This window comes from Arachis ipaensis, chromosome B07, assembly GCF_000816755.2.
Source record: "Arachis ipaensis cultivar K30076 chromosome B07, Araip1.1, whole genome shotgun sequence".
Lineage (NCBI taxonomy): Eukaryota > Viridiplantae > Streptophyta > Magnoliopsida > Fabales > Fabaceae > Arachis > Arachis ipaensis.
In genome coordinates, this window is record NC_029791.2 from 54,175,539 (window position 1) to 54,196,256 (window position 20,718).

Sequence of the window (20,718 nt, forward strand, 5' to 3'; positions counted from 1 at the left end):
TGATACACTTGTAATCACGTATGGTCCCCTCCACCGGGATTTCAGTTTCCCGGGGAATAGCCTGAGTCTAGAGTTAAACAAGAGAACCTTCTGTCCTGGTTCAAAGATTCTAGATGACAACTGTCTCTTCCTTGCCTTTGTGGCTTGATTCCTAGTGATTTTTGGTATTTCTATCCTCAGTTGCTTCCAATAATTATGTGGACGGAAGTGCATCCCCTGAGGTATCTCTTGATTTGCAGCCACATGTTCTACCACTGAGCTATAGATCCTTCACATAATTGTGATGTCCACACCAAACTTAGAATGTTGCTCGCCCTCGAGCAAAAGAAGAGGGAATAGATGAAGAAGAAAATAGTAAAGTCCAGAAATATGAATTTTTCCTAAAAACTAATAGAAATAGACTAAAAACTAACTAAAACATACTCAAAACTATATGAAATTATCCCCAAAAAGCGTATAAAATATCCGCTCATCACTTACTGTTGCCATTCATGAGCTCTGATGAGTATTTTTCCTCCGAAGAGGATGAAGATATTGTTGAAGAGCAAGTTGCTCAGTATCTAGGAGTAATCATGAAGCTAAATGCCAAGTTATTTGGTAATGAGACTTGGGAGGATGAACCTCCATTGCTCATTAATGAACTGAATACCTTGGTTCAACTGAAATTACCTCAGAAGAAACCGGATCCCAGAAAGTTCTTAATACCCTGTACCATAGGCACCATGACCTTTGAGAAGGCTCTGTGTGACCTAGGGTCAGGAATAAACCTCATGCCACTCTCTGTAATAGAAAAACTGGGGATCCTTGAGGTACAAGCTGCAAGAATCTCACTAGAGATGGCAGACAAATCAATGAAACAGGCTTATAGACTTGTAGAGGATGTCTTAGTGAAGGTTGAAGGCCTGTACATCCCTGCTGATTTCATAATCCTAGACACTAGGAAGGATGAGGATGAATCCATCATCCTTGGAAGACCCTTCCTAGCCACAGCAAGAGCTGTGATTGCTGTGGACAAAGGAGAGTTAGTCCTTCAATTGAATAAGGACTACCTTGTGTTTAAGGCTCAAGGATCTTCTTCTGTAACCATGGAGAGAAAACATGAAAAGCTTCTCTCAACACAGAGTCAAAGAGAGCCCACTCATGGACCTCACCAAGAGCATTCCATCATCTTCCATGAAATCAAAGAGGACTAAAATGCCATGAGAGAGGAGCAACAAAGGCAAGGAAGAGACATAGAGGAGCTCAATAACTCCATTGGTTCTTCAAGAGGAAGAAGAAGCCACCATCACTAAGGTGGACCCATTCTTTAATCTCCTTATTTATTTTCTTTGCTATTTTTGGTTTTCATGCTTTATGTTTTGACTATGTTTTTTGTCTTTATTACATGATCATTAGTGTTTAGTGTCTATGTCTTAAAGTTATGAATGTCCTATGAATCCTTCACCTTTCTTAAATGAAAAATGTTTTCTGAAAAAGAAAAAGAGATACATGAATTTCAAAATTTATCTTGAAATTAGCTTAATTATTTTGATGTGGTGGCAATACTTTTTGTTTTCTGAATGAATGCTTGAATAGTGCATATTTTTGATAGTGAAGTTTATGAATATTAAAATTGTTGGCTCTTGAAAGAATAATGAAAAAAGAGAAACGTTATTGATAATCTAAAAAATCATAAAATTGATTCTTGAAGCAAGAAAAAGTAGTGAAAAGCAAAAGCTTGCAGAAAAAAAAGCAAAAAAAATAAAGAAAAAAGAAAGAAAAAGAAAAAGCAAGCAGAAAAAGCCAATAGCCCTTTAAACCAAAAGGCAAGGGTAAAAAAGATCCAAGGCTTTGAGCATTAATGGATAGGAGGGCCCAAAGGAATAAAATCCTGGCCTAAGCGGCTAAATCAAGCTGTCCCTGACCATGTGCTTGTGGCGTGAAGGTGTCAAGTGAAAAGCTTGAGACTGAGCGGTTAAAGTCGTGGTCCAAAGCAAAAAGAGTGTGCTTAAGAGCTCTGGGCATCTCTAACTGGGGACTCTAGCAAAGCTGAGTCATAATCTGAAAAGGTTCACCCAGTTATGTGTCTGTGGCATTTATATATCCGGTGGTAATACTGGAAAACAAAATGCTTAGGGTCACGGCCAAAACTCATAAAGTAGCTGTGTTCAAGAATCAACATACTGAACTAGGAGAATCAATAACACTATCTGAATTCTGAGTTCCTATGGATGCCAATCATTCTGAACTTCAAAGGATAAAGTGAGATGCCAAAACTATTCAGAAGCAAAAAGCTACTAGTTACACTCATCTAATTGGAACTAATCTTCATTGATATTTTTTGAATTTATTGTATTTTCTCTTCTTTTTATCCTATTTTGTTTTTAGTTGCTTGGGGACAAGCAACAATTTAAGTTTGGTGTTGTGATGAGCGGATAATTTATACCTTTTTTGGCATTGTTTTTAGGTAGTTTTTAGCATGTTTTAGTTAGTTTTTATTATATTTTTATTATTTTTTATTCAAAAGTCACATTTCTAGACTTTACTATGATTTTGTGTATTTTTCTGTGATTTCAGGTATTTTTTGGCTGAAATTGAGGGACATGAGCAAAAATCTGATTCAGAGGCTGAAAAAGGACTGCAGATGTTGTTGGATTCTGACCCTCTTGCACTCGAAGTGGATTTTCTGGAGCTACAAAAGCCCAATTGGCGCGCTCTAATTTGAGTTGGAAAGTAGACATCCTGGGCTTTCCAGCAATATATAATAGTCCATACTTTTCCCGAGATTTGATGGCTCAAACTGGTGTTCAAACGCCCACCAAAGACCCTTTTCTGGAGTAAAACGCCAGAACTGGCACCAGAACTGGAGTTAAACGCCCAAACTGGCACCCAAGCTGGCGTTTAACTCCAAGAATGGCCTATGCATGTGAAAGCTTCAATGCTCAGTCCAAGCACACACCAAGTGGGCCCCGGATGTGGATTTCTGCAGTATCTGCACGTAGTTACTCATCTGTAAACCTAAGTTACTAGTTTAGTATAAATAGCACTTTTTTCTATTGTATTCGTATCTCTGAACGTTTAGTCCTTAGACATTTGAGGCTGGCCACATGGCCATGCTTAGACTACTTTCTCTTATGTATTTTCTACGGTGGAGTTTCTACACCTCATAGATTAAGGTGCGGAGCTTTGCTGTTCTTCATGAATTAATACAAGTACTATTGTTTCTCTTTCAATTCACGCCTACTTCTTCTCCAAGATATACTCTCGTACTTAATTTAGTTAAGTCAGAACGAAGGGGTGACTCGTGACAATCACCTATTTTTTTTACTCGCTTAGCCAAGATCCGCGTGCCTGACAACCACAAAGCGGTCTACATGATGTTCAACATAGTTATTGGACGACAGCTGGAGTACATTCTCTTGGGTCTCTAATACACGGACCGAGTCCGTGAGATTAGGATCTTCGTGGTTTAGGCTAGAACCATTGGCAGCCATTCCTGAGATCCGGAAAGTCTAAACCTTGTCTGTGGTATTCCGAGTAGGATCTGGGAAGGGATGACTATGACGAGCTTCAAACTTGCGAATGTTGGGCGCAGTGACAGTGTGCAAAAGGATAAGGGTCCTTTTCCGACGCTAGTGAGAACGACAGATGATTAGCCGTGCGGTAGCTGTGCCTGGTATTTTTCATCCGAGACGAGAAATCTGACAGTTGATTAGCCGTGCAGAGATCGTACCTGGTATTTTTCATTCGAGAGGATCATACATCTTGCCATGAAAGGGAGTACGCATGGTTGGAAGAAGACAATAGGAAAGCAGAGGTTCAGAAGCAACAAAGCATCTCCAAACGCTTATCTGAAATTCCCACCAATGAATCACATAAGTATCTTTATTTTATTTTATGTTTATTTATCCTTTAATTATCAAAACCTCATAACCATTTAAATCCACCTGATTGAGATTTATAAGATGACCATAACTTGCTTCAAGCCGACAATCTACATGGGATCGACCCTTACTCATGTAAGGTATTACTTGGACGACCCGGTGCACTTGCTGGTTAGTTGTGCGGAATTGTGAAAAGTGTGAATCACAATTTCGTGCGCCAACACACATATTACGGCATCGAATGGTAATAAGAGAGGATTAAAAATTAGTAATTTAAGGCCAAAAAAGCATGTTTTTAATCATAGAACAAAATTGGGAAGAAAAATTTAAAACATGGAATTTGTATGCATAAGTGTGAGGATAATTGATAAAACCCGCTCAATTCAAGACAAAATAAACCGTAAAATAGCGGTTTATCAATCTCCCCATTTACCGAGAAGGTCCTAAAGGTCAGGTTGCCAAATGATTTCTTTAAACCAACCGGCATGAAATATGACGGTACCAAAGATCCCCGGGAACATCTAACAGCCTTTGAAGCAAAGATGAACCTAGAATGGGGTGGTAGATGCTGTCTAATGCCAAGCTTTTCTGGTAACCCTAGCAGGCCCAGCCATCAAGTGGTTCAATGCACTACCTAATGGCTCGATCTCATGCTTTATCGACATCTCGAAAAAGTTCTTAATGCAATTCACCATCTGGATTGCCAAAATAAAGCACCCGATCAACCTACTGGGCATCACTCAAAGACTAGACAAGTCCACCAGGAAATACCTCAGAAATCGATGAGCTAATAGATTCAGTAGCATCTTATGCCTAACCAACAGGTGATGAATGAGGACCTTCGCAAGCACCTCACAATAAAGCCGGTATGAGCGATGCATGAAATCTAAAACGTGACAAGGGAATACATCAACGACGAAGAGGTAAGCCAAGTCGTAGCCGCTGATAAACCATAATTTTATGGAAAATTTTGGATCGAATTAGGTGAATTTTATCAACTTATGTTGCATTTATTCACTGAAATAGCATGGTTTTATGAATTCTTCCTAATTGTATTTAATGATTAAAAATATGCTTTTAGGCTCTTAAATTGCTAAATTTAATTCAACTTTAATTCCATTCGATGCCTTAATGTGTTTGTTGAGTGATTTCAGGCTTAGAAGGCAAGGATGACTTGAAGAAGTGAAGAAAAAGCATGCAAAAGTGGAGAATTAATAAAGAAATGGAGTTTGGAGATTCTCAGGATCATGCGTACGCATGAATCTCAAGTTGCACGTATGCATGCCTTATGCGTATGCATGTTTTGGAAATTCGCCAACTTGCGTAGCATGCCTCATGCGTACGCATGACTGACGGCACGTGGTTCACTTAAGAAAACATGTGGCTGGTAATTTTAGGGCCTTTTCAAGCCTAATTCCAACTCATTTCTGAAATATTTCAAGCCAAACTCAAGAACGATCAAAGGGGAGAACATTAGAATAGTTTTAGGCCATGTTTTAGGTTAGAATTCTAGAGAGATAAGCTCTCTCTTTTCTCTAGAAGTTAGGGTTTAGTTTCATTTCTCCCTAGATTTAGGTTTTGATCTTGTCTTAATTTAGTGTTCCTTACTTTTTATTGTTCTAGCATCTTAGTTTGTTTAGTTTTACTTGTTAATTTCTCTATCTTGTCACTTTCATGTGTATGAACTCTTGTTGAATTTTTATTTCCTTTAATACAATTTATGTTTTCATGCTTATTGTTTCTCCTTTTAATCGTTGCTATTGATTTCTTACATTTGGTAGTTTTAGATCTTATTATTCTTTCAATTTTACCATGTTTTACTTTTATGCCTTCCAAGTATTTGATAAAATGCTTGGTTCAGTTTTAGAGTAGATTTCTACACTCTTGGCTTGGAATTGAGTATTTGAGATGACCTTGAGTCACTAATGTCTGAATTGACCGATAATTTAGAGATTTTAATTAATCTCGTCTCCATTAACGAGTAAGACCTATGTATTGAGATTGATTAAGCCCAATTGACTTATCTCACCATTAGAGGTTGACTAATTGGATTTGCTCTTGTAATTGTAATGTCGTGGTTAGTGACACGAGAGTCGTTGATGTCCAATATTGATTGGTGATTTAGGGTTGTTAGTAGTTCCTGTTTCCATTGACGAGTAAGACCTATGGATTAAGACTGATTATGCCTACTTGACTTTCTCCCAATGTTGGGGATGATGAAATAGGATTAACTCTAGGTAATCACCATGTTTGTGGGTAATGACTTGATTAAGAAGCTTTGATTCTCAATTCTTGCCAAGAGTGTCCTTTTAGCACTTATTTCCCTTTAATTATTTGCTTTAGTTTTTTGTCATTTATTTTTTTATCTGTTTATCTGCAAATGCCCTTATTCCTATAACCGATGATATGCACACCTCACTACAATTCTTTTGAGAGACGATCCGAGATCTAATACTCTCGATTTTTATTGCTTTGCATTCATGACAAACGAATTAAACTTTGATTCGGGTCAATTGTTGGTTCAGAATTATACTACTGCCGAAGTAATTCTTTGTTGAGAAAAATTCTGAACCGATGTATGACGTGCGTCAAGTTTTTTGCACCGTTACTGGAGACTTGCAATGATGTTATATTATTGGTTATTGTTCATATGTAAATATTGTGAATAGCTTCTTTTTTATTGTTTGTTTGCTTTTGTTATTTTTAGGAGTTTGTCTTCTTTGTTTCTTATTAGCTTTTGTTTTTATTTTCTCTTTTCACTATGAATTGTCACCCTTTTGACTATGAGTTGGGTTGTAAATATGTTGCAGGAAATGAGAACTTCAATGATGGTATGCACTATGGGATTAGAAGTCGATTGAGAGAGGAATCACGCTCTTATGAACAGACTTCATGGTATCTGTATCAATTTTCTCTATCCGACAATGATTACAATCTACCCCGTAATGCACACCAATATGAACCAACTCCTCAACATTGTTCTCAACCTTATTCACAAGCCCCATCTTACCAAACACCTTCCTATTACCCATATCCACCGTATTACCAACTATACACATCTCAAGAACCACCATATGAGCCATACAACCCATACTTAGAACCACCACCATTCCAATACCAATACTCCCAATAACCACCAATTTTATATACACCACTTCAATATGATTACCAATATGAACCACCTACCAATTATGAAATCTTTCTCCCGAACAATGAACCCTCTTCTCCACCTCAACTACTCATGGATCACACTCTTATTTCATTTCTTCAAGAGCAAAGTGAAGCTCGAAAAAAGCAAGAAAATATCATGGCTGCTTTTGCTAAAGTCATAGCCCACTTAGTCTCACAATGTTCACGTAATCAAGGCACTCCCATTGACGAACAAGGAAAATCAACCAAAGAACATAGTATTAAAGAGAGGCTAGAATCTCAAGTGGAGAACGGGGAGCAGACACATGTATTGCAACAAGTGGAGGAAGCTAAGATCATTGAAAATGAAGAAGTGGTTGAAGATTTAGGAGAAGTTGAGAGTGAGGTGGATTCCAAGGTTGAAGACACTTCCACAACAACTAGTAACATGGATGATTTTGTGGAAGTTGTCGAGTCATCATCCATTGAGCTTGAAATTCATGTTGAGGAGGATAATGCGCAACATGCGAGGCATATTATGAATAGTGAATAATTGGAAGAAGATGATTAAGCGACAAGTCCCATTATTGATGATGGTTTTACACCAACCAATAATTTCTTTGAGTTTGATGAACCTTCCTAATGTGAGGTCTAATGTCGGTCTAGAATTTCTCAATAAATGAATCTTGTTACAAGCATAATCTAGACCGATGAGTAACCCTCAATTAAAGTTTAATTTGTTTGTCACAAGTGCAAACCAATAAAAACCGAGAGTATTTAAACCTCGAGTCATCTTTCAAAGGAATCGCAGTGAGGTGTGCGTCTTATCCGTTATGAGTATAAGAGGGGGTTTGCGGATAAAGAGGCGAAAGATTAAATAATAAGAAAGTAAAACCAACAACTAGAGAAGTATAAATGCTAAAAGACATTCCTAGCTAGGATTGAGAATCAAGGGGTTCCTATCTAAGTCATTGACCACAAACATGGTGATTACCTAGAGTTAATCCCATTTAGTCATCTCCGCCATCGGGAGAAAATCAAATATGCATAGTCAGTCTTAATCCATAGGTCTTACTCATCAATGGAAATAAGAACAACTAACAACGCTAAATTACCTATCAACATTGGACATCAACGACTCTTGCGTCACTAACCACGACATGACAATTATAAGAGCAATCTTAATTAGTCAACCTCTAATGGTGAGATAAGTTAACTGGGCTTAATACATCTCAATCCAAAGGTCTTACTCATTAATGGAAATGAGATTAATTAAAATCTCCTAATTGTCACTCAATTTGGACATTAATGACATCAAGGTCACCTTCATTACTCAATTCGAAGCCAAGAATATAAAAATCTACCCTAAAACTAAAAGAAACATTTTCACAAATACTTTGAAGGCATAAAATGAAAGCATGGTAAATTGCATGAATTTATAAAATCTAAAACTACCAAATGCAAGATAACAATAGCAAACACCAAGACATACGTTAAAGGGCATAAAAACATAAAATTGTATTAAATGAAAATCAAAATCAACAAGAGTTCATAAGATTAAAAGCAATAAAATAAAGGAAGTAACAAGTAAAACTAAGAGAACCAAGATGCAAAAACAAGGAAGTAAAGCAAACTAAATTAAAAGATTGGTTGAGGCTTCGGAGATGCTTTATCTTTCTGGATTAACTTTTCTTACTAATTGCTTTAATAATAAATGATTCATTCAATGTCAAAGCTATAAGTGATTAACTCATATCCTCTAATCAAGTTAATCTCCCCTAAACCATAGCTACACACCGTATTTGAGTAACTCATATCCTCTCATCAAGTTAGCTCATAGTGGTTCACTATAGCCAAAGATGAAGCCCGTTCAATCTACTCTCCTTTGTTGATCCTACTCAAAATGCCACAGACAAGGTCGGAGAATGATACTTTACGATTCTAGCCTTAACACCACAGAGACCTCATTTATCCATGACTAACAGAATTTTATGTCACATAATCCAATTAGCCCAGATACTCTCTTGGATCCTGTGATGCACTCTGAAGCTGTAGCTCAATACTATTCGGGTCAGGACTCACATGAACTCATGTAGAATAAGGGGCCATACTTCCGTTCCACCCTAGATTCATAAGGATGAAGGACAAAAATGCATCATAGAATAGAATCAAACATGTATTAAAATAGAGCAGTAATATTATTAATCCATAGGAATAAGCAGAACTCCTAACCTGAACCTAGGAGGTTTAGTTGCTCATATTGTACAGAGAATAACATGTAAGGTTCGAATGTGGTGGAGAGTATCCTAAACAATGGTGATCTCCCCTTATATATACTAATACTAAACCTAGAAAGACATTGATAATAATTAGAAATTACAAAAATAAACTAAACTAGGCTAAAGGTGCGAAAATCCACTTCTAGGCCCACTTGGTGAGTGTTTTGGGTTGAGCTTGGCATCTAACTTGAAAGGGTGGGCGTTGAACGCCCACTAGGGGGTATATATGCTGCTTCATTACTCCCCTTGTGGTGTACCAGTCTAGGGCGTTCAACGCTGGCTTCAGTCCTTTTGGGGCGTTGAATGTCAGAAAGGGGATAGTTTGGGAGTTCAACGCCCATTTTGGGCCATCATTTCCAAAAAATGGTATAGACTATTATATATTGCTGGAAAGCTTTGGAAGTTAGCTTTCCAACTCCGTTGAGAACGCTTCCTTAAGACTTTTCTAGCTCCAAAAATGCTTGTTTGAATGCACGGAGGTCAGAATCTGATAACATCAGCTATGCTTTCTTTGCCTCTGAATCAAACTTTGCCAAAACTTGCCAAATTCACCCAAAATTCATGTAAAATCATAGGAAAAACACAAAAGCTCAAAGTAGCATCCAAAAAGTGATTTTTTCACTTACACCTACTAAAACATAATAAAACTTAACAAAATATATTAAAAATACTGAGAAAATAATGCCTAAAAGTGTATAAAATATCCGCTCATTAGAACACCAAACTTAAACTGTTGCTTGTCGTCAAGCAACCAAAAACAAAGTAGGATTAAAGAGAATAGAAAAATACAATAAGTCTCAAAGATGTCAATGAAGCTCAGTTCCAAATACTAAATGGGGCTATTAACTCTTTACTTCTAAACAGTTTTGGCATCTCACTTTCCTTTGAAGCTCAAAAGTATTGGCATCCCTTGGAACTAGAATCTGGATGATATTATTGATTCTCTTCTTTTAGCTCTTTTTGATTCTTGAACACAGCTTTTTCTATTGGTGCTTTTCACCTTTTGAGCCTAGCCGTGACTCTAAGCGTTTTGTTTTCCCGTATTACCACCGGATACATAAACGCCACAGGCACTTAACTGGGGGAACCCTTTGGATTCAAATTTAACTTTGCTTAAATTCCCAGATAGTGGTGTCCAGAGTTCTTAAGCGTACTCTTTAACTTTTGGATCATGACTTTAACTACTCAGTCTCAAGCTTTTTGCTTGACACCTTCACACCACAAGCATTTAGTTAAGGATAGCAACACCATTGAGCTTTTTAGGCTAGTTTTTAACCTTCCTAATCATTGATGCTCAAAGCCTTGGATCTCTTTTTTTGAAGGGGAATGCTGTTTCTTTTGTTTGAAGAATATAAATAATTTGGTTTTTTCTAAAAACCAATGATACTTCTCTAAATTCACTGTTCTTCCAAGAGCTAATACCATAAACTTCAAGACAATTATGCACAGTTAATTCATGCATTCAGAAAATAAATACAAGGCCACCGCTTTTTAGAAGGAATGCATTACAATTAACTCAAGCATTCTTGTATTTTACTGCTTCTTAAAAAAAAACAAAATTTTATTCAAATTTAGTGGAATGACGAGTGGAACATCTTATACTTAATTTGACAAGAATAAAAATTAATTACTGTAAAAATAAAGAAAATCCTACTAGTGATAATGTAATCTTGGATATGAAAAACAAGAATTAGAATAGAAACAGAATAGGGGTGAAACTCAACCACCTTATTCATGGTGGTCACTGCTATCTCTAGAAGCTACCTTCTGGCACTTCTGCTCTTCTAATGCTCGCCCTTGCTTCTCATGTTCTTCAACCAGCTTCTGTAGCGTGCAAGACTGGTTCTTTTGCTCCTCTCTCAATTGGTCTATAGTGGCTTGCAACTGTTCAACAGATGTTGCTAGTTGAGTCTAATATTCAATTGGAGGGATACTCTGCTCTTGAGGTGGCTCGGGCATCTTCCTTTTAGGATGATCATCTGGCTGTTGAATCTTGTCTGGAGATGGTCCCCTGGTGCTCTCCACACTTTCTTTGGTAATTGGGTTGCCTACTGGGATGCACGTGTCTCTGTCAATCAGAACTCCTAACCTCACTACACAAGCGAGAGATAAGGTGTGGGAAGGTTAGCTTGACCTGAGTTGAGGTCTTGTTTGCGAATTTATACAACTCACAAGGGATTAGCTGGTGAACTTCCACCTCATTAACCATCATGATGAAATGGATCATTACAGCTCGCCTAACAATGAGTTCAGAACGGTTGCTAGTAGGAAGTATGGAACGCCCAATGAAGTCCAGCCATACCCTAGCAACTGGCTTGAGATCCATTCTCCTCAGTTGGTTTGGTTTACCTTTCTTGTCGTTGATCCACTGAGTCCTTAAGGACTTGATCTAGCCTCGGAATAGCTTGTACCCTCCTATTAAAGGAGTCAGGATCATCCTTTTGCAGGGGCAATTTGAGAATCTCCCTCACCTTATCCAGATTGAAATGTAGAGTCCTTCCTCAGACCATGGTGCGCCATGTATGGAATCCCTGTCCTTTTTTCTTTTGTTTATCTGTCATCCACAGATTTACATAGAATTCATGGACCATTACTATTCCAACATTAGTTCTAGGGTTGGCCAGAATTTTCCAACCCCTCATTCGAATCTGCTCCTAGATTTTCGGGCATTCATCTTCTTTTAAGTCAAACTTGACTTCTGGAATCATTGTCTTCTTACACATTACATCATAGTAATATTCCTCATGAAGTTTGGAGTAGAATCTGTAAGGTTTATAGACAATTGTTAGTAGAGCACTTTCTTTCTTTTCTCTTGATGTAGATCTTCCACTCCTTAGAGCCATGGATTGTGAATAAGTGAAGGAGCAAAGCATTTTTCACACCAAACTTAAAAGATTTGCTCGACCCAAGCAAAAAGAAAAGGAAAGAGGGAAGCGTATAAGTAATGAGGAAGGGCGTGTGAGGGAGAGATATCTTCGAATGTTGAAGTAGAGGGAGTGAGGGTATGGTTTCAAATTTTAAAGTGAAAGGAGATGGGAGAAGATAGCCAATTTTAAATTGAAAAGATAATGTTAAAGATAAGTAAGATATGATTGATAATTCTTTAAATTATAAAAGTTTTGAAAAGATTTGAATAAGATTATGTGAAAAGAGAAGATATTCATGAGAAGGGTTGAAATAATAAGATATGGATTGAAAAGATTTGAAAAAGATTTGAAGTGAAAGATATTTGATTTGAAAAGATAAGATTAAAAAAAGAATAAGTTATGGAAAAAGATATGAATTGAGTGGATTTGATTTGGTGAAAGGCAATTTAAATTAAAAGAAAATATGGTGTGAAGATACGCCCAGATCTGGCATTGAACGCCAGGGGGAATCCCTTTCTTTTTTTTAATTGGGCGTTCAACGCCAAGAATGGGCATTGAACACCCATAGGGGACCATAAAATAATCCTGAGCCTGCCCCTATATGGGCGTTGAACCCCAGGGAGCTCCCTCTCTAGCGTTCAATGCCAGCCCCTTTACTCCCCAATGGGCGTTGGACGCCCATTCTGCCTCTTCTCTGGCATTTGACGCCAGCCTTCCTCTCCTTCTTGGGCAATGAACACCCAGCTTCCTCCTTGTCTAGCATTAAACGCCAGCAAGGAGTCCTCCCCATGGTGTTTTGATTTCAATTATGAACATCTCTGTCCTTAATCTAAGTGCTGCGCATGATTACAAACGTCAAAAAGCAAAGGAAAACTATGAAAATTAATAGGAAATGAACTGAAAATAAATTTAAATGAGAATAAACAACAGAACTAAAATAGTAATAACCTACTTATGGTTAGGTTGCCTCCCAATGAGTGCTACTTTACCGTCATTAGCTTGACCTTACTGGTGTCATGTTAGTAATAGTACAAATTTTTCCTGTTCAAGATTATCCCCTAGGTAATGCTTGACCCTCTATCCATTAACTGTGAACCTTTTGTCCGAATGGCATCTTTGGAGCTCTATATGACCATAAGGTAACACATTAGTGACCACATAAGGTCCCATCCATCTTGATTTGAGCTTTCCAGGGAATAGCTTGAGTTTAGAATTGAAGAGCAGAACCTTCTGCCCAGGCTCGAAGACTCTGGATGATATCTTCTTATCATGCCATTTCTTAGCCCTTTCCTTGTAGAGTTTAGCATTCTCAAATGCAACATGTTAGAATTCATCCAACTCATTTAACTGGAGCAACCTTTTTTCTCCTGCAGCCTTAGCATCAAAGTTGAGGAATCTGGTTGCCCAGTAGGCTCTGTGCTCCAGTTCCACTGGCAAATGACATGCCTTGCCATACACCAGTTGGTAAGGTGACATCCCACTAGGGGTCTTGAAACCTATTCTATATGCCTATAGAGCGTCATCAAGCTTCCTTTCCAATCCCTCTTAGAGGTGCTTACTGTCCTTTCCAGGATTCTTTTGAGCTCCCTATTGGAGACCTCGACTTGTCCATTTGTCTGCAGATGGTAGGGGGTTGCTACTCTGTGGCAAGCAACGTAACATTGCAGAATTGAGTCGAGCTGTTTGTTATAGAAGTGACTCCCTCCATCACTAATTAGTGTCCTTGGAACACTGAATCCGCTGAAAATGTATTTATGGAGGAACTTCATCACTACCCGAGTGTCATTAGTGGGTGATGCAATTGCTTCAACCCATTTAGACACGTAATCTACTGCCACAAGGATGTATGTCTTCGAATATGAGGGTGGAAAAGGCCCAATGAAGTCTATGTTCCATACATCAAACAGCTCAATTTCCAAGATCTCTTGTAACATCTCGTGATTATGAGGGAGATTTTCAGCACGTTGACAACTGTCACAGTTGCGGATAGACTCACGGGAGTCCTTGAAGAGCGTTGGCCTGAAGATCCTTGGTGGTTGTTCGCTCACTTCCAAAATGACATCCATAGTTTGAGCCATGGCAGTGCCATAGGATTTGCTGCGTTTCTTTCTCAGATATGCAATGGTGGATTATACGGTCTGAGCACCTTTTGTAAAGGTATAGTTCATCCCACAAGTAGTACTTAGCATCATGGATGAGTTTTCGAACTTGCTATCTAATGTATTCCTTAGGAACGAACCTTATAGCTTTATAATTTGCGATATCAGTAAACCAAGATGCTTTGCATATTGCAAAGAGTTGTTCATCTGGAAAGGTCTTGGATATCTCAGCAGTGGGAGGAGGCATCCCTACTGCAGGTTCAATTCGAGACAAGTGGTCAACCACCTGGTTTTCCGATCTTTTTCTGTCTCTGATCTCTATGTCAAATTCTTGCAGGAGTAACACCCATCTTATCAGTCTTGGTTTAGAATCGTGCTTTGAGAGAAGGTACTTGAGAGTAGCATGGTCAGTATAGATAATGACCTTAGATCCTATTAAATAGGATCTAAACTTGTCAATGGCATAAACCACTGCAAGTAACTCCTTCTCTGTGGTGGTGTAGTTTCTTTGCACGTCATTTAAAACACGACTGGCATAATAAATGACGTGCAAGAGCCTATCACGTCTCTGTACCAGGACTGCACTAATTGCATGGTCACTGGCATTATACATCAGTTCGAACGGGAGGTCCCAATTGGGTGCAGAAATGACAGGTGCAGAGATAAGCTTTAATTTTAGAGTCTCAAAGGCATGCATGCACTCTTTGTAAAAAGAAAAAGGAGTGTCAGTGGCTAAGAGATTGCATAGGAGTTTTACAATTTTGGAGAAGTCTTTTATGAACCTCCTGTAGAAACTGGCATGTCCTAAGAAACTTCTGTTTACTTTAGCATTAGTAGGTGGTGGTAATCGTTCAATTACTTCCACCTTGACTTTGTCAACCTCTATGCCCTTGTTCAAAATCCGATGTCCAAGAACAATTTTTTAAGTAACCATGAATTGGCATTTTTTCCAGTTTAAAACAAGGTTAGTTTCTTGGCATCATTCAGCACTTGGGCTAGATGGTTGAGGCATGAATCAAAGGAATCGCCTAAGACAGAGAAATCATGCATGAATACCTCAAGGAACTTCTCAACCATGTTTGAGAAAATGGAGAGCATACATCTTTGAAAGGTGGCAGGTGCATTACAGAGGCCGAATGGCATTCTTCTGTACGCAAAAACGCTATATGGGCATGTGAATGATGTCTTCTCCTGATCTTGAGGATCTACCCCAATCTAATTATAGCCTGAGTAGCCATCCAAGAAGCAATAGAATGGATGCCCAGCTACTCTCTCCAGCATCTGGTCTATGAATGGTAGAGGAAATGATATTTTCTTATGGTGTTGTTAAGTCTTCTATAATCAATACACATACGCCACCCTATAACGGTTCTCGTGGAAATCAGTTCATTCTTCTCATTGTGGATCACTGTCATCCCTCCTTTCTTGGGTATGACTTGGACAGGACTCACCCAAGGGCTATCTGAGATAGGATAGATAATCCCAGCGTCCCACAATTTAGTGACTTCTTTCTACACTACTTCCTTTATGACTGGATTCAGTCGCCTTTGTGGTTGCACCACTGGTTTGGCATCATCCTCGAGCCTGATCTTGTGCATGCATCGGGTTGGACTAATTCCTTTTAAGTCACTTATGGTCCAGCCGAGAGCTGTTTTCTGTGCCTTCAGCACCTTGATAAACCCCAATTTTGTGGTTTATCTTGTACTTAATTTAGGAGATTTTTTCACCTTTTCTCACATTTATTCAATGAAATAGCATGGTTTTGTAATTCTTCCTTAAATTGTGCTTAAGTGTAAAAACATGCTTTTTAGGCCCTTAAATTGGTGATTTTAATTCACTTTAATTCCATTTGATGCCTTGATGTGTTTGTTGAGTGATTTCAGGTTCATAAGGCAAGTATTGGATAGAAGAAGTGAAGAGAAAGGCATGCAAAGTGGAGAACTAATGAAGAAATGAGCTTTTGGAGAATTGAGGGCCACAAGCACACGTCATCCACGCGTACGCGTGCGTTGAAGATTCAAGCCACGCGCACGCGTCACCCACGCGTACGCGTGAGTAGGAGTTTTGGCCAGCGACGCGCACGCATCACCCACGCGTACGCGTGATGCTCGGCATGTGACTCACTTAAAGTGAAATTGCTGGGGGTGATTTCTGAGCTGCCCAGGCCCAAATCCAATTCATTTCTGAGGGTATTTCATGCAGAATTCAGGCTTGAGCAAAGGGGGAGCAATTAGTTGTAGCTTAGCATCATGTAGTTTAGTTTCTAGAGAGAGAAGCTCCCTCTTCTCTCTAGAATTAGGGTTCTTAGGCTTTCCATCTTAGATCTAGGTTCCATTTATTGTTCTCATTTTATTTTCTTTACATTTTCATGCTCTAGTAGTTTGATTCTCTTAGTTTTCATGTTAATTTCCCCTTTATGCCTCTTTTATGTTCATGCACTCATGTTGGACATGGATCTCCTTTAATGCAATTTAATATTTGATGTTCTTTTGATTGTTGATTTGAGTTGTGATCTCACTTTCCTTGGAATTGGTAGTTGGTAGATTTTACTATTTCTTACAATTTATTATGCTTTCTTTTTATGCCTTCCAAGTGTTTGACAGAATGCTTGGTTGGATGTTAGAATAGATTTTGAGCATTCTTGGCTTGGAAAGAGAAATTAGGTGATCTTGAGTCATGGATATCTAACCCATGTTGGTGATTTAGAGTTGTTAGCTAGTATTGTTTCCATTGATTCTAATCTCTTGCTAATTCAATTCGTGAGTTGGTCAGCACATTTAGAGTGAGATTAGCTAGTCTTGTTAGACTTTCTCCGAGTGTGAAGATAATATGTTACCTTCTTCCATCGTCGGGGATGACGTAATAAGATAAATTCTTGTTAATTATTGTTATTAGTGACTAGGATAGAAAGCCTATATTCTTAACCATTGCCATGAATGTCTCTCTTTATTACTTGATTTCTTTACTTGCTTGATTTACTTTTCCAGTCATTTATTTTATTGCCCCTTTTATCAATCAAACCCTATTGCATCTTCATAGCCAATGATTGACCACTTCATTGCAATACCTTGTGAGACGACCCGAGGTTTAAATACTCCGGTTAATTTTCATTGGGGTTTGTACTTGTGACAACTCAAATTTTTGTATGTGAGGATTCATTGTTTGTTTAGAACTATACTTGCAACGAGAATTCATTTGTGAAATTCTAAACCATACAAAGAAACTGAGCTATCAAAATGGCGCCGTTGCTGGGAAATTACAATGGTGCTATATTATTGGCTATTGTATATATTATGAATATGTTTGCCTTTTTGCTTCTTTGTTAGTTGTTGCTAGTTGTAGGACTCTGCTTTCTTTGTTCCTTGTTAGTTTTGTTCTTGTTTTCTCTTGTTACATGAATTCTCATCACTTTGGCTATAAGTGTGGTTCAAACTATGTTGTAGAAAATGGAAGCTTTAATGAGGATTTGCATCAAAGATTTGGAGATCAAAGGTGGGAGGAGCCCCAAGCTTATGGACAACCTTCTTGGCAAGAATCTCCTCCCGAATCAAGTTTGACAAGAGTTCTTGGGGACATGACTACTCTCCTCACGGAGATGCGCAAGGAACAAAAGGCATTTTATTCCATCCAAGCCGTTCAAGCGCCACCCCAACATGATTACTCTCCGGATTCTTATGGGTACAATCCAAATCCTAATGCATACTAATATAATGTGTGTGATGACCCTTATTGTGATTGTCAACCACAACCACTACGTACATATAACCCCTTCCCTCAACATAGTCATCAACAACCATACTCACAAGCCCCATACTACCATTCACGTCCATATGATCCTAACCCATATCCACCATACCAACCACCATATGAACAATACCTAGAGCCACCGCCATTCCAATACCAATTCTCCCATGAACTATAATTTTCTCATACACCACCTCAAGACTTTCACCAATATGAACCACCTTCCAACTACAATACCTTTCCCTCAAACAATAAACCCTCTCTTCCACCACCGCCCTCCAATGAAGCCCTCATGCTAAAACAAAGAGATCTTAGATCTTATATCCTAAGGCAATAAGAGGAGACGGAAAGGGAGTTTAAGGAGCTAGAAGCCAAGATGGCTATCATGGTAGAAGCTGTTAGCAACATAGTCTCATCCCGCCTGCGCGATCAAGACTCTCCCATTGTTGAATGTGGAGAAGCAATCAATGGGCTTAGTGAGGGAATGAACTTGAAGCTTCAAGGACAAGAAGAGGAATTAAAGCAAGTGCAACAAGAGAAGGAGGTAGAGATTATTGAACAAGAGGAAGTAGTGGTTGGAGATCTAGGATATGTTGAGTACATAGAATAATCATGAGTTGAAGAGCCTTCTTCCACGGATTATGAAATTGATGTTAAGGAGGAGAGTGATGTTAAGGATATAGATAGAGAGTTGAGGGAAATTGATCAAGAAGTAGATTCCATCATTAGTGATTTTTTGTCCACATTGATCAATCCCCTTGATGATCTTGTTGAGCCTTCTTCCATTGGATTAGAAAGCAATGTTGAGGAGGATGTGCAACCTCCAAGGCATATTGTGAGTGAAGAATTGGAAGAAGTGTTCCAAGCAACAAGCCCTCCTATCTATGATGATTCCACATTAACATATGATCCTTTTGAGCATGATGAGTGCTTCCCTACTATGCTTGAAATTCATGACGAGGTGGACTTCACTAAACCTCCTATTTATGATTTGAGTGATGGGGAAGAAATAGAAGAATTTGGTGAAGAAGAATGTGAACTTGAGGAAGCTTGGAAAGAGGTATAGCTTGAAGAACCTTGCCAATTGGTGGACGCCTCTAGAAGAGGATGGACGGGAGTCAAATGCGCTTTATGAAGACCGTTGGGAACTCCTCCACCTAGGTTGCCATCTAATCCTTCATTTGAGTGGGTAAAACTCCTAACTCTTAGCTTTATTATCCCACTTGAATTTGGTTTGCTTGAAACGGATGGCCAACTTAGGGCGCTTTGTGGAATTAAGCGTAAGAGGAGAATGTTTGGTGATTGGCGGTGTAAGTCTAGGCTCATTATGGTTGGAAGATCAAAATTGAGGAGCATGGGTTGGTGTAGTTCTCAATTGGATGGGTCTAGGAGGATTGCTTGGTGCCTTCATGAGAATTCGGCTTTCCTACCACCCGGAGGGAATCACCATGACCAATTTGAAGACGGGTGTGAAAATAAAGTGTGGGATCCCAGATTACAAGGTGTGGATCAACTTTGGGAGCTAATGGTTTGTGAAGAACTCCATCAAAGCTTGGAGATATCAATTTTGAATGATGGAGCTTATTGGAAGTCCAAGCAATGGTGGATGTTCAAGGATGGATTCAAGCACAAGCCACCTTGATGAAGAGGAGCTCCCCATAAGTCCAACTTAAGGACAATAAACAAAAGTGCTAGGTGGGAGACACCCCACCATGGTAACATCTTTCCCTTTTCTCTTGTGTATATATTGGTAAAATAAGTTTAATTTCATGTTTTGTTTAGTTTGTTGAGTTTATTTGGGAGTCTAATAGGTTAAATACGGTTTTATAGTGTTTTGGTAGCTGTTTGGAGGTTTGGAATGCTTGATTTGGTGCAAAAAATTTGAAAAATTTTGAAAAACAGAGCACCAGCTCACGCGTACGTGTTCCCCAAGTATTTTCGACCATCCACGCACATGCGTCACCCACGCGTACGCATGGATCCCAAAATTCCACCTTCCAGCCAAAAACCCAAGAGTTGTGCCTGCACTGTGCGAACACTGTGCCTTTCGCGCTGGCCAACCTACGTGTAAGCGTGAAGGACGCGTACGCATCGCTCTCTGAATAAGCCATCCACGCGTACGCGTGATACACGTGTACGCGGCGTGTCCATTTCACCATCCTACGCGCACGCGTCGATGCACGTGTACGCATGGATCGCCCTGCATCACCCATCTTCTTTTCTTCTCTTCTTTCCATTTCTTTCCTTCTTTTCTCTTCTCTTCTCTTCTTTCCACCCTTCAACCAGCACCCAACACTACTAAACACCATATAACACCATTTTTTTAAATAGTTATTTAGTTAGTTTGTTTCATGTTTATTTTTTTCTGTTCTATTATAAGTGTTGGTTTATTAACCTTGTTTACTGTTTATTGCTGCTTATTATTAACTGAATGTTATTTTAGCATAACTGTTTTTGATATTCATTGTTGGATTCTTTGTTGAGGATACAATTTTGTTACTTGGTTCCGAGTTCTTAATACTTAATATTTTGAATACCAAGTACTTGTACATTGCCTCCAAGTATCTTAACTCTTTTGAATTGCATGTTTTGGCTGCCATGCATTCATCATCCATCGTTAGGCAATTGTACATTATCAATGCATTTTTTCAGGTGATGCTTGCTATGCTTGATCCGTATTCACAACACCTATTTCATGCATTGGGATTTTGGAATTGTGAAATTGGATCGGAAGCTT